At 36.5% G+C, this 23,100-nt stretch overlaps 1 protein-coding gene across 2 annotated transcripts in view; it reads right to left on the reverse strand.

Moving 5' to 3' along the window:
* Gria4 (glutamate ionotropic receptor AMPA type subunit 4) overlaps positions 1–23,100 on the reverse strand; it is a 370,469-nt gene that overhangs the window by 212,826 nt on the left and 134,543 nt on the right. The window lies entirely within an intron of this gene.

The raw sequence follows: 23,100 nt of genomic DNA on the forward strand, positions 1-23,100 counted from the left end.
AGAAATTTAAAAACTTTAGGTTCTTTCTCTGCTAAATATGTTCTCAGTCTTTAAACAAGGGCACTTGGGGCTCTTGTAGAGGATCCAGGTTCAGTTCTCAGTGTCCCCACATGGTACATCGCAAGCATCCCTAACTGCAGTTGTAAGGGATCTGACATTGGCTTCTGACCTCTCTAGACATGCATGTAGTTTACATATATACCCACACACTCAAAACTCACACAAAGCATAAACACATCTTTAGAAAATGAGATCCTGAATCACTTACATAGTCTTAATTTTTTTATTCATTTCCTAAACATTCAGTGAGATTTAAATATTTGCACGAGCAACATTTAAAGTAGCATTTCAAGTGTCAGCTTTAGTGAACCCATGAACTCAGACGTAGCAAGTTTATTAATGTCTATAGACCATGCTAAAGGCACCTGGAACACTGAATACTTTTGTTACATTTTACATGGCTCATGGTCATACTTTTCCTATCAATGGTTTGTGAGTTAGTCTTCTATCTCCATTATTAGTGAACTGTACATTTTCACAATTATATTGGAAGACTATACAGCAAAAGATACTGAAATAGGTCATTAGTGTCTAACTCAGGCTGGTGTCTAGCATCCATTACTCTTAGATTGCACTCTGTAATTTCATTATCTTAAAAACTTTGACCCCTTTAAGGAGAGCATTCAGTCAGTACAGACAACTTGATGAAAGAAGCTACTTTATACTTACAGAGTTACTCTCAAATAGAAATTACTAATTTTCTCAGTCTGTAAAGTAAACTACTGCAAGTGAGAGTGTGAACATGTTTCATCATTCTATGCTTAGTTTACTATGATTATATGGAGCATGAGCTAAGGCCTACAGCATAGAACAGTCTGTATTCTGAAATGCCTCTCCTCTACTTGGTGCTCTCAATGTTTTATTTGTTTTTATTTAAACAGAACTGGAAATTTTAAAAGATCTCCAGGGATTTGTGCACAGCACTCAATGTTTTCTTTTCCCAAGTGCATCACCCATGAAATCAAGTCTCTGAGTTTAGGATGAAAAACATGTTAGTAATAAAAACATCACAGTGTTTAAAATTATCAGTACAGACTGCAGGTGAATGATTTTTTTCTGGGGTTTTAGCTCACAACCCAAGAAAGAAGCATGAAGGAGGTCTTCCTAACCATGCTGGACATTCAGCTCCTGTTGTTGCTATCTTTGTGAAGCCTTGTATTCCTGACCCTTGTAAGATCTACAGAAGTTTTCATTATCTGTATTCTGTTGTTCCACATAGATGTCCTAAAAACATTTCTGTACCTGTTATTCTACACCTATTTTTATATCAGTGAAATGCTTTGAAACAGCTGGTGCAAGACTACTGAGATGTCTCATGAAAATTGCTGTATAAGTCTGATGACCTAAGTTCTTTTTGTTAAACTCAGGTAAAGGTGAAAGGAAAGAACTGACTCTACAAAATTGTCCTCAGACCTCTACATCTGTGCCATGGTACTCACATGGTTCAGTCCCAGTCACAATAATAATAAACCAAGTAAATAGAGTGATGGTGTTGAATGGTTGTCACATCAATGTAAGAATGAATACATAAGAAATGTATTAATTGGATGAGAGTATGTTATAAGTTATTGATCTTATTCAGAGAGAAAATGAGGTTAGGTTCAGGAATTTCTCTCTTTTCCTATATCTTTCTTTCTTAGGTATGGAAATAGGGGTCTGAAAGAAAGAAGGGGGAATATAGAAATCTATACGGATGACAGAGCAAAAAGTAGATTATTGCATCTACTCCTCAACATAAGGCCTTAACTATTACTCACAAACAAGATTATTTTTAATTCATTGGTATATAATTTTGTATATTAATGAAAAATAAGTTCAATTTTGATACATTGGCATAGACTTCAAATTCAAGATCATTCTTCACACACATTAAATATATTGCTACTCTAATAGGAGTTAGTGTACACATTCAACTCAATTATAATACAAGGTTTACTTCCAATGCTTTGAGATACTACTGCATGGTGTTTAGGATAATTAAGTTTAGTTGATCAGCTCATGGCCACGTCAATTACTCATCTATTTTCACCACAAGAATTTACACCTAAGTTTAACAAATAGAATTCCGTAGAAAGATAAGGTAAAATAATTAGATAAGGTCCTCAAAAACCACACAGACCCACAGAATATGGCATTTAAAGATGTCTTTATGATTTTAAGGATCCTTTGACAATAAGGCAGATTAACTCCTAACAACACCCAGCCTGGCTCAGAGAAGATGATGAGCATCAAAGAACCTCCTTATGGAGATGGCTTCAAATGTGGCAAACCAATCACTGGGCAAAATGTTCTAGTTTCTGCTACAGACAGAATTCTTCATAAAACTGGGGAACCTTGGAAGCAGGCAGAGTCAATATCCAAACTCTGTTAAGACAAGGTAAGAAAGACCTCAATAGTTCCTGCTTCACAAATAAGTCTGCCAGATATAATGGGCCAGAGGACTGAAAACAATGCTCCAATGTTTTAGAGAGTATTGGGTGACTGTCTAAACAGTGAACTGTCTTTGTCATTTTCTCATTTTGGAATCTGCTAACTTGAATATCCTGTTTACTCAGATAATTAATTTTTTTCTTTCTCAAGTCTCTGATGGGGTTGAAGACCAGAGAGTTTAGTTTTACAATTAAGCTTAGTTGTTTAGTGCCTAAGTTGTATTAGGGTGATATAGATGAGATATGATAGATATTGATTTAAATTCAGAGTTGTAGACACACAAAGTTAGGAAAGATGTTTTCTCCAAGGTTGCCAAATACAAATAGGCAAAAAACAATGAATGTAACATTTATTTAGTGCCTAATTGTTTCATGATCCTTCCTGCTGTATGTAGTTTAGAGTATGTATGTGTAATAATATAAATGCATATGTAAAAGTAAAAAAATAATATTAAAAGAAGATTTAAACGTAGATGGTAAGTACTTTTCATAAAATGATTAAATTTTTTATTTAAATGAACTATGGCAGTGTGAAGGAAGATGCACAGATATCTTGATGTCTTTTGTTAGTGGAACACTTGAATAACATTTAGCTATCGCTATTGTGCAATTTTGTAAATGAACCTATTTAAATAATATTTTTAGCTTACTGAAGCATATAACTAAAGGTCAAAATGTTAGCTGTTAGGAAGGAATATAGTCTTAAATTCATTATATACAACCTTGATTTCTTTTAAATCATTAATTTTTATTATTGTAAAACTGATAGTTAAAGAAAAATATAAAATAAGAATAAAGAAAATAATTTAAATCTCCTATATTTATTACAGAAATGAGAACATTTAAAGAGGTATATTTTCTGTGTGCTCATATATTTGCATGCTAGGTGGTAGCTGGCCTCTCCATGAAGTGGCCTCAGTGTTCTGCCTGAAGTAAACTACACATACACATATATGCACATGCACACACATGCTCCTGCACACCCATACACACATAAAAATTAGTTGTTATTAATTCCAACTCATGTGATAACAATTTTATTGAATCATCATTGGCCAGTAAATTTTGATTTTGAATAGAAAATTTTAGAGTACAATGGTTCTATCTGTAATTATTACTCTTAATTCTGTATTTTGAACTCAGGGCCTTGTTCACTGTAGGCAAGTCCCTCTACCAATGAGTTGCTTCCTCATTCTCTCACATCTAATTTTCTCTTCAAATTTCTTCCTTTGTTTTTATAACATTTTTACTTCAGGGAGGGAAGTTTTATTAGGCATTGAGAATTTTATACTCAAACAGTTGTTGGGAGTAAGAATGTGAGTTTAGTTCCCAACAGGTTGGCATGCCTATAATCTTACAGATAGGAACCCATCACTATTAGGTTACTTAAAAACACATTTTTTTTTCTGATTTGATGATGTTAAATTAAGGATTTTAAGATTTAGAGATTATCCTGAATGAACTGGGCTTTTCTAATTGTCAACACATGCAGTAGTGAAAACTATGTGACAAAAGGAGAGAATTAGATATTCAAAGTAGAACTGAAAAAAAAAAAAAAAACAAAAACAAAGTAGAACTGACTTTGAAGATGGAGGAGAGAGACAGTATACCGTTTCATGCTTTGGTAATTTTTCACTTTCTCATCACTCCATTCATTGGATGATATATCCAAATGCATATTTTGTCTTCTGATAAGTAGAAAATATATAAGACTACAATCATTACAAAAATATTTAGTTTGGGAAATTTTGTTATTTGTATAAAATACAAGATGGGTTGTGGGCAGTGAATGTACCATAGGGTTGGGTGGATCAGAGACAAGCCAATAAATTTCTAATTTAAAAGAAGCACCTTTGAATTTTAGAAAAGCCATAGGCTCATTTGGAGAGGTAGCTTTTGGGGAGAAGGATTTTCCTAATGGCAGTAAGGACTAGGAAGAAATGCATTCAAATTCAGAGCATTTTTATGTCGATAGAATATAGATGGTTTCATAATAAAAGCTTTTATTTTATTTATGGTAATCTGAAGAGAGCGGAGTAGAAAAAGCTCTACCCTGATAACTGAAAAGTCAGAAAAATATGTAGTGAGGTTTTAAGGAAAACAGTCTAGTAAGTAAAGGAATCATTTACTAGAATTGAGAGCCTCAGTCAGCTTGTACAGAATCAAGCAGTGTCACTTTAGGCCTTTGTTTTAGGAATATATGACATTCTAGGCTCAGAAGAAATTGAGCAGTTAGGCTTACTCAAAATTAATGTTAATTTTCAAGAATTGATTCATGTGTTAGTCAGCTTTTCTCATTATGGAAAAATTGGGATTAATTAATTTACAAAGAGGGAAGGTTTATTTTGGCTAATAGCTGTATAGGTGTTTGCTAGTCCATGACTGATATGTTGCTTTCGGTCTGTGGTTGGCAGAGGCATATAGAACAGGAGTAATAGTGGTTCCCTGACCAGGAAGTGAAAACGAGACAAGAAGCAGGCAGGTTCCCATCAACTTTTGAGAATAAATCCCAATGACCTAAGCATCCCCACCAGATCTCACCTTTTCAAGTTTCTATCAACCCTCAGTAGAGTGAGGGGTTAAGCCTGTAACACATAGGGCTTTATGATAACTTTCAAGATCTAAACTATCAAAAATACTAAAATAAAAATTTGAAATACTTTGGATGAATACAAGAGAGGCGGAAAAAATTCTGACCAAGTTCTCAAAGACTTAAAAAATCCTTTTACATATATTTTGACAAATGATGAGAATGCATAGAATCTGGCAAACATGTACTTGTTAATAAACAAAGATACCAATCAATAGTTTTATTTTTAAACGAATCTTAAGAAAATAATTTTCCTTTGAAAACTTGTGAAATCTATAGAGCAAAGCAACCACATTATGAATATCTATCCCCATCTAAAACTTGTTTTTTAAATAAGGGGCATCAGAACTCAAACAAGGCATTACAATAACTTAACTCTCTTTGTTTTAGCATGCTAGGTACACCATAACATCATAGCAAACTATAGCACTTTAGTATTTTTGATTTACACATACTTAACTATAATAAGGACTAATGTATGGCATGGAAAGACTGATATTTTTATTAGCATGGTAGCTATATGCTGAAATACATAGAGGTTATAGGGATCCAAGATTCAATTCAAGTTGTGATTTATATCTCATTTCTTTTATTTTTATTCTTTAAACTAAACTCAAAGCATACATCTTTAAAAGTAAGATCTGGCTACAAACCCAAATGATAAACATTGATCAAAGCTGGCCCACTTGATGACTAATGTACTCTGCGCCTTCTTACAACTTACATACTTTGGCATAAAAACATCTTGCATCTTGGTTGCTTAGTAACCTCTGATGCCATCACCTGCTTCTGCCACCAGGGCCCCAGGAAAAAAAGGACAAACTTGCTGCCTTCTCTCTCTCTCTCTCTCTCTCTCTCTCTCTCTCTCTCTCTCTCTCTCTCTCTCTCTCTGTCTCTCTCTCTCCCTCCCTCTCTCTCTCCCTCTCCCTCTCTCTCTCTCTCTCATCTCCTTGGGGCATCCCTCCCTCTTCCTTCGCACTCCTTTCCTCTTCTACAATAAACCCCTCCATATCACATCTGATTTGTCTACTTATTTTATAGCGTAACATTGTTGTACGTGGAGGGCACTCTCATTCTCTCTGTACAATGGGAATCCTCTCAGCCTGCTCACAACAGATCTGCATCTATTCTCATCGTGCTGCCTCCCACCCCTTGAGCTGAGGAAAACCACTAACCCCTGATTCATACCACAGTTTTAAAACCAGCCTGCATTGCGGCTGTGTGCGTTCTCTGCCCTTCCCCAGCTGTTTCAGTCCAAGAAAGTAAAACACATCCCAACCTAATCACGCAGTTTGGGTGCTTAGAGGCCATGCTCACCCCATGCTCAAGCTACTTGGACTCCAGAGCTATGCATACCCTGTGGGCAGCAGGGCCCTGGGGCTTTGGGTGGCTGCTGAAGAGCCTTGGCAGGGGCTTTTTCCAGCTTGTAGTTGGGTTGTGAGCCTGGCCCATAAGCCACGTGCAATATGGGAAGATGCTGCTCCTATGCATCATGACAGTGTTCACCAGCAGAAGCAGCAGCACACTGTCGCTGCTACAGTCACTACCTTGGCCCTGGTGGCAGTGGAGGTAGAGGCTGCACATCTTGGCCACCACAGAACCACTTTGAAAATGTCCAATTGCTGGCTGATTACAGCTTATGGCTTATTGTCATGTTGAATTTAGCATAGAAGGAGTGGAGCTATAGCTTGAGGGCAACCACGTGACTAACTGCCATCTCTGTTTTGGAAAAAAAACGTGGCTTCCCTTACCATCTTTTTTGAGGGCTGTCAGGCCTTGTTCAAATCCTTGTTAAACTCTAAATACAACTTCTGTCTTTTAAACTTGTGCTGTTCAGTTTACAGTGGTGTAGTTAGTTACAGGATTAACCTTTACTTAGTCTCTTGTTTTATGTTTTCAAGGTTAGGCTTTGTGACAGGTAACTAAAAATACAAGTGTCAAAATTCAAAATTATATTTTTACAATATAATGTTTTATTTCAAAGTTATAAATATATACTCAAATTAACAAGCTAATTGTAAATGTATGTCTAACTACCTATGTTTCCAAGAGCTCGTCAATGGATAAATGCTGTTTTTCCTGCCTCTAGATGATCTGGGTTGGCTGACAGGCTTTCTGGCCAAAGAGTTTGATATAATAAATTCAAGTACAGTTTTAAAATTGTTCTACAATTTCCTACTGTATTGATGATTCTAAAAATGGGTAATTCCAAAAATGCTTTTAATTAACATATATTAGTTTTAGAGACATTCATTTGTTTATTATGCCCTGCTTCCATTCTTAAAAGGTTAAAAACCACTGCCTTAAATATGCTTAGCCTTGTCTTAGTAATCTATAATGTAGTTTTAGATTTTTATAATCTATGAAACTTTTATAAACTAAATCATATAGGAAACTGTTCTTCTCTTTTTATGAATTGTACTTATGTTTCTTCTTTTTTTAAGGCTCCAACTCCTAGGGATGAAACCCAACGTCTTAGTATTTAACAATTAAGATGCATAAAATGATCAAATCCTTTAATGTGTTCAAGAATTTTTAGTCATGCTAAGAACCAATGTGACATATTGGCAAAGTCAAACATAGAATAAGATCATAATATTCTGTTTTATGTTTGCAAAGTATAGAGATGAACAAAGACTGCTTCGCTAAATTTGCCAACCAGCAAGCTTGTCAGAGATCTGCTGAATATGGCATTAGAAACATATGTAAAATTACTGTAACAGAAAAGATCCAAATCCTAAAAGATGAGAAGTTTTGGACATGGCAGATGACTTCAACTCTGGATTGTGGTATGCTAACTGCTGGGCATGACTGTACCTAATGCCTCAGTCTCTACTAGGGCCTAGCCTAAACTATGAACAAACTGGACACCTGGAGCGTTATTGTCTCATGCTGCTAAAAACAAGGTGAGGTCATTTTCTCTCTCATTCTCTTCCACAGAAACAGCTTCTTGTCCTCTGTGTATGATGGCGAGAATGTCTCTGCCCATGGAGCCATGTTGCCACAGGAGCCTGGGACAACTGCTTAGGTAGTGAACTATGTGCTGAATAGTCATCTCTGTCATTTTGATTGATACATATATTCATTTAGGTTACAATTTATCCTTTGCAGGTCTCTGATAACATTGATAGCTAAGCTAATGGTGGTAGTTTCATAGCTAGATAACACGCAATTAGCTTCTTCACCCAAAGTAACCCATCATATTATTTTATTAGTCAATTCATTAGCTAGTTAAAACTACTAGATACTAGATTTCTTATTTAAAATGTCAAACAGGATTGCCTTACTTATAAACCTCAGACTAAAGATAAACAGACTTCGGATGCTTTTTTGATCTTCTTCATAGTCAGGGAACCACGCCTTAATCTTCATTCCTACAGGCACTACTTTCATGTCTAGGTACAGTCTATCTTACTACCAGACTTAAAGAAGCAGGTCTCAGATACAACCTTTTACCACTCTTTTGACTAAAGGACAGTGATCCGTCACAGAAACTTCACTTTTGTCTCACAATAAATAATTAGATAAGGAGAGAGAAGTTTAATTTAAAAAGGAAAGCTTCTAAAAAGATGTTTTAAGGTTAGTAAATGCAAGTTAAGCAGGTCAGAAGGTCTGAAAGGATGTTTTATTTTTTTCTATTGTTATGCTATTGCTATACAAACCATCTAGAGCTTTGACAGTGATCACAGGAGCTCTGATTTATTAATCTAAATCTGGTAAAACAAAATAAAACAAAATATTCCACTATATAATCCACTATTATATTTCCAAATCCTAGATTTTACCTTTTCTTTGGCTTGCCTTTTAAATATAGACTTAAATATTTCCTATCGTGCTTAAATTACATACATCCAGTCTACAGGACAGAGGGAAGAAGCCCCTCTTTCATGATATGTACTGATGCTAAAAATCAATATCAAGTGAGCTTCTGCCCTTCTGTTCTACAGGAAGTTCCTGTCCTCCCCGTTATCATTTCACAGATGTCAGAAAGATCTGCAAGGCTTCAGCCTTTCCTAAGCTTACCTCACAGAGTATCCATGCTTTTAATTCAAAGTTTTTTCCCAAGCCTCTGCTATGCTATAACATAAAATATATGTTTGCAACCTCTTTCTACAATGAAGTGTGTATTTCACTGCTGATTACAAATAATGGTAATGCCAACATGTCTCAATTTATCTCCCTTCATAAACATAAAAAGATTTTTTTAAAGTACAATAAATCTCTCAGGACAAATGGAATCCAGAAAAATACTCCCAATCAAAGGTCTAAGTTTCCTATGAGCTATTTCAGAGGGTGGGATTCCTCCCCTTTCCCTGATTTTGGGACTCCCCTCCTTAACTACCCAACTGCCACCTTCCTGCACCCACCACTGGCTCAATTGGTGAGTTCCCGCTCAGCACAAATGCTTCCCTTTGTCGCCAATACCTCTCTTGTTCTCTGGGGAACAGAGGTACCCCAAACCTGGTCTGCATGACTGAGACTAGGCCTTCTTGCTGGCCTTGAGTTAGTGCCTTTCCCCTTAGGTGAGCTTCCTCTCTGGCACAGTTTTTTCCTGCTTCTAAAATCATAGTACACTTGATGGAGTGTGTTTCAGGGCTCAGCTTGTTCCTGTTTAGGCTGTGCTTCTGGTCTTTGACCAGAGCTGATGAGTTGCTGAAACAGACTGCATCAAAATTTGAGTCAAAATCCATTCCTAGAAATACCCCAAAATATCATTGACTCCACCTCCCCATGAGAATCTCCATTTGCCATGCTTCCAGGCTCCTCTGGAATTCCTTCTGTAGAATTTCAAGTCCCTCTGCCCACATTAAGTGCTGCTAAGCTTACATGCTATGCTTCTGCAACCAAACTCGAACAGATCCAAAACAACACTTTTCTAATTACTGCTAGCAATCAGGCAAAATGGAAGGAGGTAAACCACCTCTGCCACCATGTTTAAGCATTTTCTCTTTGCTCCAAAACTTCTGTCTGTTTGCGCTCCCAAAAGCTTCAAATGAACACCTAAATAAACATTCTCCCTAACCTAACTAACTTTGTTTTCAGCCCATATATATATTCCAGTATCTTGCCAGGTTCCCTACATCGAGGACAGTGCCAAAGCAACTACCTACAGGTGCTCCAGTCCAAACTCACAGCCTGTGCCAGCTGCACCTGCACTGTTCCTCCTAGCAGCAGATGTTCTCAGACCAGGGACTGCAAATGCAACAGCCTACGCCTCCTGGACTTCACCAACATTTCAGCCTTTTGACCCCCTACTGCCATCACAATGTCCACAGGAAGCAGCAAAAGATGATTTCTTCACTCCTTATCCATTTATTATCAAAAATCGTCTGGAATTATTTGCTTCAGATGTAGGACAAACAGCCTCATTTTTCTCTCAGCACTCCTTGATCCCTATCTGCTGCAGGAAGTGGCAGGCATACCCTCTCCTCTACCCTGAATGTTCCTGGACAGGGCCTCTGTCTCCCCCTTCCCCATATAATCTGGACATTATGTTGCTCTTGCTTTCTTCTTTCTTTCCCTCTTTCTTCCACCCTTGCATATCAGCCAAGACTACATCAAACGAACCTAAATTTATATACTTTAACTTCCCTCCCTCTTCCCTCTCCCCCCTCTCCCTGACTATAATAAATCTCTCCATATAAGATCTGTTACATCCCTCTATATTTATTTCCTATCCTAATATACGTGCTGCGTGATGCTCATTTTTACTTGTTTACACAACAAAGTGTGACTTTTACAGTTGACTTTCTTGTCACAGACTATCCCATGATAGTCCAGTGTCTAAAGTATAAACTCTAATCATTTACTGATTTATTTTAAAATAATTATTGGTATCACTATACATAGGGCACATTTTCCAGATTCTGTGAACTTTCATAACCCAACGTGATCCAATTTCTAATTGTTCTGAATGAACAACCCCATTGTCCTCATTATCCCTTTCAGAATCACTCATCCCACACCCTCTTTTCCCAAGCAGTAACTGAGTTATTTATTATTTTCACAACAATATAATGTTTCTTTCTAAAAGCTCCTGTTTTATATGAACTCTCCCAGTCTGGATGCCTGGCTCATCTCAAATGATGCCCTTTCTAAAGTTTCCTTTGAGCAAAATGGGATGCCCTCTCGAGTGTCTGCAGCTTTGCAGTGCTTAAATTAGGGCCTAGTGAGCTTTACAGTTGGCTTCTCAGCACTCAGCGTTAACCAAACATCAATTATGCATCCTGGCTCTGACTTGGAGGTGGAGAACGAGAGGGTATGCTGGTCCTTAATGGTTCACGGTTCATTGCTGGGCTTTGCCTCGTAATAATGAGACTGTTCACCATTCCTGCTGATCCCAATGCTTCACTTCCTCCTTTAGTTTCAATTCCTATCCCTGGGATGCATTCTTTTTCTTTTACCTAAAATCTTCCATTAACATTTTAGATACTAATTTGAATTCTACCTTCTACTTAGGAAAAAAAAATCTCAGTTTGAAATTGGAAATGTGATATTCTGTCTTTAAATTGCAACACTGTCTTCTGTTTTCTCTTTGCTATGCTTATCTACACTTTGTAGATTTCCCAAGCAAAGAACACATAGTAGCTCACTGGTGGGTATTTATGTAACTGTATAGAGTGACACTTATTAGGAACTGAAGACCCTTTCACTTAACCTTCTGTGCAATATTTTATTTTACTTTTTCCCTTAAGGTTTCTGGTATGATTTGCTTTTTCTTTTACTTGAATTACTTGTTTCATGGACACCAAAGGAGTATTTAAATTTTCTAAAATTCAGTATTAGACTCCAATGTCTATTTACTTCAAATGAACATTTTCATTGATGACAAATTTGTTTTTCTTCAATAAAAAGCATTTGAAATGAAACTGGTACATACATATGTTTGACTTTCAATATTAAGTTTGGCATCACCTCTTGTGCTGGCAGTCCTCACTGTGCCTGGCTTGTCACTGCTGTTGCGTGCTCCGTTCCTACAGCCAACACCTGTGGCCACACAAAAGAGCAGACACCGCAGCTGCAGAACTCAGATGCCTAAGTCAAAAGAAATTCTAAAGAAGAAATATTTGGATCTGTGACCAGCTCTATGCTTTGAACCTTTCAGGAGCTGGTGGGGTGCCCAGTATATGGAGTATTCAACTGTCAAGAGCCAGATTTCCCCATGATGCTCTTTGAAGACTTCTCTTTTAAAGTAAAGGTGAAGGTCCTTATGGCAGAACTGAGTGGTTACTAAGTCAAACTCAGAGGTCCAGCTGCCTTCACAAAAACTTCAACTGGCCATCAAGTCTCAGAGTAATTTTGAACAAGTTTATAGCCACGATGAACCTCAGTTTTTATTTTTGTGAAATGAAAACAGAATTATCTACTTAATTTCGAATTGATGAGTTCACATGTGTAAGGCTTTTGGTCCCAGGATTTACATGGTGATGCTGTAAAAGGACTTCTTATACATTCTTCAAAAGAAATCTCAGATGTCACTTAAAACAACTTACGGTGTAACTGATAGTGCTTCTGCTTTGTTCATGATTTGCTTATCTACTCATAGTTCCATTCAATGTGGTTCTTCATTCAGAATACACACACGGGCCATCGGTTTACATTGGACTTAAACTCGTTGAAATTAGAGAGTTATTCATATTTCTCTTCCTTTTCTCTGTCTTTCTGAATCATCACACAGAATTATCAACTTTAAAGTATGATTTGAAACAAACATAAATTTTCTTGGTCAAAGAAAATTTAGCAAAATCTGAGCAATAGCAGAAAGCTGTGGGATTCATACATGTCCTAAAAGTCAACAAAAGGGTGATTTATTCTTTGGACTTCTGAACTGACTGACCACTCTTTCCATGATAACTACTGAGTGAATATGCATGTTCAGCTCTTCATTATTTCTGTCAATTGTTTTCACCAAAGATTTAAAAAAAATGTGTATCTGAAACACTTTCAACGTGAAAAGTACAATTCAAGATCCTGAGAATATTGCAGTGACTAAGTCTACCAAATGCCCTGCTGTAAGGGAGCCTGCATTGAATTAGTAAAGTGCAGAGAATGTAGAGGGATGAATGTGTAGCCGAGACAGGGAAACAGAAGAACAACGAGGGTTGTCATGACAGGCAATGGAAGTATTCTGGAAGAGGGTAGAACGGATGGAAGAGGCAGGGGATGGGGAAAAGGGTGAGGCTTCGGGAATGCTGTCTTTGCTACAGCACTCAAGAAGTCACAACAACTGCAGTTACATGAATGTGACCTAGAGAAGATGGCACCTGCCAACTCTCTACCATGGATGGGCTTATGAGATCCCCATCTTTTTCTGAGGAGCTATTAGCAGTTAATAGTCTCTAGGGGAAAGTAATTTTATTCAGTGATGTAGCCAAATATAAGTCATCAAAGCTTCAGTAAATAATCTCCACCTGTGCTTATTGAAGAGACCCTAATTAAACTCAGTGGGTTACACACAGAAACACAAAAGACAGGTATGGAAGTAAGAGAGGCCTTCTTGGGTAGAAGTAGCCAGGAAGTCCTTGCTTTGAGAAGACTTCGAGCAAAGGTTTGGAGGAGCAAAGGGAGGGAGATTTGTCTTCCATTTGTAGAAGGAGTACTGTATGCAGAGCAATGACAGGCATCGGGGGATGGGTGTGCCTGGCATACTAATACAAGTACTTATTACTTACTGAACAGGACATTCTCCACAGTTGAGTGGAGAGTGGGGTCTGACTTTCGCATGTACTCTAGTGCCTCATATTTGACCATGTCCCCTGAATGGGGAGACCTGGTGGCACACAGAGGAAGGATAGCAGGCTACCAAGATACCCTATGAGCATATATAGTCACAGTCTTAGAGGAGGGGAGTAAGGGGAAAATGGGAGGGAGGGAGGAATGGGAGGATACAAAGGAGGGGATAACCATTGAGATGTAATATGAATAAACTAATAAAATATAGAAAAAATTACAAGTATTTGTACAGACTGGTTCTGGAAACCTTGGGCAGCTTTGGTCATATGATCTCTCTGGGTGAAGAGATTTACTGTAGTTGTTAGTGTTTGGGGTAAGAGGGGTAATGAATCAATTCAGTTTGGGGTAAGGGGTAAGACGACGTGGAAGGCTGTGATAAGCATGCAGCCTAGAGATAATGGGGCCTCTGCTTTTAATCTTTTTAACTGAATTTGTGTGTAAATCATCAAAAATAAAAAGCTCATTCAAATACACAGATCTAATTAGGATTTTAGAAATAACTGAATTCATTTTTATAGGAAAACTGTTGTTATCACATTATAATGATTCAAAGTTTAATGAAAAATATGCAGATTAATAATTTAGCATGAAATTCAAGGCGAGCGCGCACACACATACATACACACATGGATGCACTATATACTCCCCATCGACCCACTGACCAAACTTGATAAATAAAAGAAAAATAGAAAAATCAAAAGAAACAATAAAGGAAAGCGAAACAAAAAATGCATAGGAAAGCATGGAGTCCATTTTGTTTTATTATGTAATATCCATGTGTTGCTTTCAAGATTTATGTTTTTCATTTATTTTACATATATATGTATATTATTACACACATATATAATAAACTACTTATAGCAAGAAGACCCATGACACAATCAGGAATTATATAATTGTTACATTCTTAGTGTTTTGATTATTTGTACTTGACAGCCTTGAAGAAAATATCTTTCCTATCTTAGTGCACACCTGACATACTTAGGTATCAAGTTTATTACTTTTCAACTCTGATGGAGTTGAAGACCAGGTATCTTAGTTTTACAATGATGCTTAGTTGTTCAGGGGTTAAGATGTTTTTAGATCTAGATAGATGTTTTAAGTTGATAATGACAAGATGTGATGGAGATTGATTTACATTCAGAATGGAGACCGTTTTGTATTGGCCAACTACACCTGAGTACAGGCCTTCTCTGGAATGTGACTGATATGCCCAGAGATACTGTATTGGAAAAAATGAGTTTTCAGTTTCCCAGTAGGTATCAGTTATAAATAGCTTCTTGGTGAGCAGTGCGACTTTATGTTTACTTTCCTTTCTCAGTGCTTGGATTTTGTTTGGTTTGAACATTTGCAGATTTGTGCGTGTCATAGTCTTGGTGAGTTCATATGTGTTTCAGTCCTGTTTCTGGAACACACTGTGTCCTTAGAGTCATCTACCACCTCTGACTTTTATGATATTTCCCCCATCTTTTCCACACAAATCCCTAAGCTTCAAGGAAAACAGTTTTACAAAGACACTCCATTTAGGGCTGACTGCCTTAAAGTCTCCCACTTTCTATATACTGACCAGACATGAATCTTTGTATTAATTCTCATTTATTGTCATAAGGTTCTCTGAGAAGGGATGAGTGATGATCTGTTCTAAAAATATAGCAATAGATTATTAGAACTTATTTATTGCTTTTCTCAGCTAACACATATTTTAGATTTTTGTGGGCTATATAGCCACCATGACAATGGAGAAATCAATTTCACTACAACTCTGGAAAAGCGACAATCGACAACATGCAATGGTTGGGTGTGCTGTGTTCCAATAAGATTTTGTTTACGCGAAGCAGGTGCTGGTTCAAATCTGATCTCTTGGTTGGAGCTTAATGACTCTGTTCTAGAGGCTTAATAACTTCAGTTAAAAAATTCATGAGAACTGGTAAATTCCGCATATGAGAACCCAAGTGTGGAGTCTCAGGCACAGTTCCACAGCGATTTTCACATAGCTGCTTCCTTTCACTAGCATAATGTCTTTAGCAACATTAATAATCCAGGGCATTTTGAGAAGGTCTCTGATGTAACTCACATATGTGAGTCTTCCTTGTTTTAACACATACCATCATGGCTGATATATTTTGTTGTTATTTCTTGAATACATCAACAGTTTTAACTTATGCAGTTTTTTACAGAATATTAGAGAGGGATCAGGGTATCTTTCTCTACGTTGAAGTAGAAAAACTTCAATTATAAATATTCCACTTTGCAGTGGTCAATCTGTACTAATTATAGCTGCATAAAGGGGTCTCACTAACATGAAATGTTTGTGCCCACTTCTAACGCTTGTATTGGTCCAATGGACCTCTTCTGTGTAATTGAGTGAATGCTTGTTAAAATAATGAAAATAATTTAAAAGTAAAAAATGAAGTGAGTGAAATCATTCAAATAAGATGGATTTCATGGGAGAAATTTATATAGATGTTAAGACAATTCTCTAGGCTGTATATAAAACTACAGAAATAGAACAGCACTACTGTGCATTGGTGACAAATGTTTGTGTTAATTTCAGATATTGTTCATTTTCTATTTCTGAAGTGGCCTTTCGATGTTATGTTTGAGGTATTTTAAGAGATTTACAAAGAGAACAGTTTTTCAAGTGAGTCATAGTTAAAGTATTCCCTAAGTAAAAAATTGTGGTAATATTTCTCTTACATATTCTCTTCAAAAACTTATGTTAGAAGAGCTAAGTAGGCACCACTGGAGTGATGGTGTGAATAATGAGTGTTTACAGAGGCAACCCTTGCTATGGCATCAATTTTAGTGACATGGTAAACAGTCTTCTACAGGGAAGCAGAGCACAAGTCTCTCACAGGGAATGCTATATGCTATGCAACGGCATTGTTTTTGGTGAGGTGTGCATCTATTACCTAGTAAATAAGCAAAACAATCTGAGTGAGATAAAGCTCTGGCTTAGGAACATTAAAAATGAGTATTTGAGTTCATTCTACAGTAAAGGATGATAGTTATGCTCTCAATCTGATACTATTAAAACAAACAAACAAACAAGCAAACAAACAAACAAATCATTAGACATTGGAAAATAGTGAGACCATACTCTATTATATACTAATGGTTGCCTTCTGTAGATATAAAAATCTAGTTTGTTATCACCCTAAAGAGATGACAAAATGTTAAGAAGACTTCTGGATGATTACCATGGATTCAATATATGTGTTTTTAATTCTTGTATGCAAGATGCTTGTCTCGTTATAGACATCTAGGACTTACCAAAAGGTGCTCAAGTGAGACCTCAGAGGCATAAGACAATCATGGTCCTAAGAGGACATCAGTGAGGGTCTTCCATCACAACCAGGATGCCAGCCTCAGCCTCTATTTCCCACTAAATACATGTGCCACAGATTCTATTCAAGCACAACTTCTCTCCATCCATAAAATTCTATGGAGTATTTCACCTCCATGTTTGGGTCTGTGTTACCTGATGTGCTCTCTTTGCTCACTCACACTTTCAGAAAAAAATTTATTATTTCTGCTTTCTTTGTGTCTCCCACAAAGAGGACTCTAGTCCTTGAATATGATTTTGCCCATGCCCCTTAAATTTGTACACTCAGCCTCCCTTCCTCTAGTGAGCAATGGTCCATGGATACATTCTGACACATGACGCCTACATTAGATTTGACATTGCTCCGTTCATATTAATCTCAGATATCTGTTGTGCATTTTGTTTGCTCTTCTGTACATTGTTAGGATGTCATGTGCAGTTGAGTCATGATGTGGAATAAGGATCAAAACATCTGGGCCAGGAGTGCCAAAAGAAATGAGTAGAGTGTTCGATAGAGATGTTGCTTAGGTGTTGGACCAGAATAATTCTAGAGACATCTACAAGTAAGAGACAAATTATGCCAAAGAAGAGTTTTTCTCTGAGGTAGGCTGGGTGTTGCCAGGGGTTAACCTGTCTTATTGTCCAAGAATCTTTAAAATAATAAAAAAACATCTTTAAATACCATAATGTGTAGATCTCTGAGGTTTTTGAAGACTTTATCTAACTATTTTACCTTATTTATCTATCTATAGAATCATATCTATCTGTTAAACCTAGGATGTATATTCTTTTGTTAAAAATAGACTAGTAATTGACATGATCATGATTTGACAATTAACAATTGACTTGTATTACTTAATTATCCTGAGCAGCCTGCAATAGCACTTTCAGTACTGGAAATAATCCTTGTATTATAATTGAGGTGTATGGGTATAATACTTTATGTTTATATATATATATATGTATATATATACATATATATATATATAAAAGAATTATCTTAAACTTGAATTCTATACCAGTGTATCAAAATTTGATTGATTTTCCATCAATATATGATATTTTATACTAGTGAATAAAAAATAACCTTGTGAGTTATTATTAAGGCATTAAATTGAGGTGTACATCCAATAAATTGAGGCATAGATTCAATAATCTACTTTTTATCCTATCATCCCTATATATTTCTATATTTCCTCTTCTTTCTCTTGAACCTCTATCTCCAAACATAAGAAAAAATATAAAGGAAAAGAGAAACGTCCCTGATATCAACCTTGTTTTCTCAGAAGATGAATTCTTTATGGCAATGACTTCAAATGTGGCAAACAAGCCACTATGCAAAATGTCTTTGTTGCTGTCACAGACAGAATTCTGTCTAAAAATGGGCAAGTTTGGATGCAGGCAACAGCCGAACTCAGCCAAGACAGAGATCAAGGCCTCAATAGTTCCTGCCTCACAAATATATATATCAGATATATTGGGCCAGAAGGCTAAAGAGGATGTTCTAATGTTATAGAGAGTTTTGGGTGACTGTTCAGGAAGCAAACTGTCTTTGTCATTTTTTTTTTCATTTTGGAAGCTGTTAACCTGCACTTCCTGTCTCCTCAGATAATTAATTTTATTCTTTCTCAAGTCTCTGATGGGACTGAAGACCAGACAGTTTACTTTTACAATTAAGCTTAGTTGCTCAGCGGACAAGATATTTTTAGGTCTAGATAGATGTTTTAAGTTGATAAAGATGAGATATGATAGATATTGATTATATTCAGAATTTTAGTTGCACCAAAACAGGAAAGAAGTTTTCTTTAAAGTTGTTAAATACAAATAGCCAAAACACCATGAATGTAACATTTATATAATTTCTGATTATTTTGTGGTTCTTCTTGCTGTAGGTAGTTTATTGTATATATGTGTAATAATATAAATGTATATGTAAACAAAGAATAAATAATAAAAATAAATAAATAAAAATATATTTTACATGAAAAAGAGTTTTCCTCTGGTTCTAAATAGGAATCTATCAATTTTGAGGTTAAATGTTAAGATTTTTCAAATGAAAATGAATACAGTGTGTGCATGTTTGCACTTGAATAACACATTTATTGTTACCATCAGATAATTTTCAATTCCTTATAGGTTATTTTATTAAGTAACACAGTATTTAATGGCCATAGTCTTTCCTCATAAAACAAACTATCAACTGAATACATTTTACTCATGAGTAAGAGTATTAAAATAATAACTGTTTTGTGATTTAACTCAAAATATGATAGGACCACTGTGCTGGTAATAGTGATGATGTTAATAAAGTAATTATATCTATAATATACTATTCCTGTTTACACATTTTATGCATTATGCACCATGAATGACCCAGTAGATATGTTTCCTAATTCTATCTTTTTCGGTACAGAATACTAACTCAAAACTAGTAATGGTTGAGGACTTGTTCAGGGTCAACTGTAATAACTTGTAAAGCTTGAATATGAAATCAGATAGTTAATATTATGTTCTTACATAATCTTGTACTGGAAATATCTTGGCTATAGGATTAAACAGTTTTACTTGTGTATGCAAAAGACTGGCAGTTGTTTTAAGGATTTATCTAAGGAATCTGTGTTTTTCATCCAGCAACTATTATTTCATTGCAATTCATAGTAAGATTTTTCTTTCTCTATTCCTGGTGTATCAGACGGAATAATACCTAAGGCACATTGCTAATTGAAGGTTTGCCCTGTATTTTAAGTGATCTTTAAGGCAGTGCCTTTAAGAGTTCCACAAGAAAAATCTTGCCTCCTCCCCGGTTCTTCATAACCTCATCTAGAACCATCTAAAATATTTGATTGTTTGCTTTTTTGAGAGGATAATCAGGAAATCTTCAGCCCTTTGGAGACTCATTGCTTTAGAAAAGTTTGGGTCATTCATAAAATGGAAGTTAAGAAAGCCTAAGTGGTCTTCCTTTTCCTGAGAAAAATAAGCTAAAGCTTTATATCCACAGTCCATATCCAACATGTCCTTAGAACTTAGGCCTATTTGAATAAATCAGCTTTGAAGTAAGTTCAGAGCTCTAGCAAATGAAAAACTCCTCAAACACATACATATGACCTCCAACATAAGCAATATGAGAAAAACACCAGGCTCCAGATTCCTATACATGCACTACTTTTCACTTGCTTGTTGTGATTTTGAACATCCAGGGACTGGACCTTTTCAGTGAAGAACTCCAAAGGCCTTAGTCAGATCTGCCTGAAGTTATTTCCTGTTAAGCGACTGAATACTGACAGTCTAAAAGCAACAGGAAAAGAACAGCTACATAGGCTAACTCTCAGTAAACAATGTAGATTTCACACCTTAAAAGATACAGTGGTGGTTCAAATAATGGCCCCTATAGGCACATATAGGTGTGCCCATGTTTGAGTAGGTGTGATCTTGTCAGCGGACATGTCACTGGGGGTGGGCTTTGAGGTTTCAAAAGTCCATGCCAGGCTAGTCTCTCTCTATCCCTTTTCCTCCTTGTGGATAAGGATGTGATTTTACTTTTTTCTAGCTCTCCAGCGCCGTATGTGTTGCCATGCTCCCAGTCATGATGCTAATGGACTAAGCTTCTGAAAGTGTAAGTAGACATCCAGTTAAATGCTTTCCTTTATAAGAGTTGCCTTGGTCATGGTGTCTCTTCATAGCAGCAATAGAACAGTGACTAAGACATATGCCAACTAGCCTGATACAGCAGAACCATTCATAGGGATTGATATGTGCTGCCCTTGTTTCCCCATTGAGGCCACACTAAGGCAACAAATGTTTAGAAGGCTGTCTGATCCAAAAATTCACTGAAGGCATCTATTCATCCTCAAAACTTTCTATCAACTGACAGTTTATTTTGCTGTTTGTTCTGCTTTCTTTTTTCTTTGGCCACCCTTGCCATTGTTTGTTGTTCTTTGCATGATCCCCCTTTTTGACAGTGCTTGGTATATTATAGCACTAATTCAGGGTAACTTTTAAGATCCATCTTAAAATCTACTTCCAATTCATTCCCATTTTTAATTGATGCACTATTTTATTAATTTTGTTGTTTGATGATTTATACAAGAATATTGATTACTTTCTGCTCAAACCTCTCTTTATTTCTGTCAACCCTGTCTATCCTCTCCTATCCCTATTCAAAGCTCATGACTTTGGCTGTGTTTTCTGGTCCATTTGGTTTAGGTGGGCATATCAGTGTGCTTATTTATTTGGAAGTATGCATTACAGCCTGCTGGAACTATCAGTAGGTACACAACTCAAGGCAATGATTTAGTCATTCCCTGATTCCATCAGCAGCTAACCCTTTGTCAGTGGAGGTCAGGCTCTCTTTACCCTCTATCTATTCTAGACTGTTGATGTCCTCATTCTTGGCAGACACAGTGCAGCAGGCATCTGTAGCTGCTCTGAGTTCATGATTGTAATACTACATCTTGTCCAGAAGATAACATTTCATGGTCCTTCTTTCTATCTTCTTACAATTTTTATGTTCTTGCTTCCTCTCTTCCTCAATGTATCTCCTCCAATCTTAATTAGAAACAGGAGAGTGTAACAAAAGAGCATGAATCTCTTTCTCCATAGTAAGGAAGCTCACTGATGTGGCTTTGTCCTAGATATTCTCAACCCTCTCTTCCCTTTTCTTAACCCAAGATGGCATCAACATGTGGACCTGTGAGTGAAGAAGGGCAAGAAGTGAGCATCACAGCAGCGTCTAATAGTTCTGTTACGCAAAGAACAAGATTCCTTGCTTATTTCTGCCTTCTGCTCCTATCACAGCTATAAGACTCTCCATGGCTGCTTACAGACCCTCAGCTTTCTCTGTTGTCCTGCTGTCCGTGTTCAAGCACGGAGGTGAAGCTACACTTAAGGTTATCTTTCTCCCACTGGAATGGATTATCCTCAGACACGACAACTGGCTACAAGGATGTATTTGCTCTTTCAGCCTAGCCATAGATGTGCTTCATGTTTATAAGTAAATGTATTTGGATTAATTATAAAAACATATTATAAATTCTGATGAGATCATTTTAATACAGATAATTGCTTGAGTGTCTTCATGGGAGATGCACCAAAAGAAAATTCCAGACTTCAGGATGTTTTTGTCTTTGGTTTGTGGGTTGGGAGGAAAGTTTTCTTTTCCTGGTCTAGGACATACTTCAGTGAAAGAATTATTTATCATTACCTATATTATACTTGCAGAGAATTTGAAAGATTCTTAATTCACTTGACTTTACTTGTCAATTATCTTTGTTTTACCATTGTTCCTTTTTTATGTATAAAATGGAGTTTGGGAGTTGAGCAGCACAGCCATGGTAGAAATAGAAATGTTATAAAGTAGTAAGGCAATTAGTAACTACATACGGAGAAGACAAAGAAGAGAATGGTACCTCTATGTGTTACAGACATTAACTATTCCTCTCTGGATTGGACCTGGGTCTCTTTATAGGGTATGACTACCCTTGAACGCTGCCATTCTAATCCTCTCTGAAAGGGATTGCAAAGAATAAATGGATACCAGAATGTTACCAAGTGTAGCAATTACTAACAAGGGATTTGGAGGATGAAGAAGAGCATGGTACCTATGATATGTACTGTCAATACTGAAAGTTCCATGCTTTCCTTTATGACAGCTTTACCTATACCTTTTCAGGCTCTGTTTGGAAGAAATTTCAAAGAAGCTGTGCTCACTACTTCCACTTTGATCTGAATTGATACTATCATGCTAATTTCCATGGTGTTACCTGTTATATTGTCTCCCTATATTGTTTTCAAATTGCCATTGGATATTTTTATGCATGCTTTAAAAGTAAAAACACATTTGCAGTTGAAGTCCCTAAAGTAGACTTAGAACAATATGATACAACCCTTACCTATTCAAATTCTTCTGTCCATCCCACCAATACCTCTTGCACCAACATTGTTTTGAGACAGGACACATGTATATT

The sequence above is a fragment of the Acomys russatus genome, chromosome 14, assembly GCF_903995435.1.
Source record: "Acomys russatus chromosome 14, mAcoRus1.1, whole genome shotgun sequence".
In the NCBI taxonomy this organism is placed as follows: domain Eukaryota; kingdom Metazoa; phylum Chordata; class Mammalia; order Rodentia; family Muridae; genus Acomys; species Acomys russatus.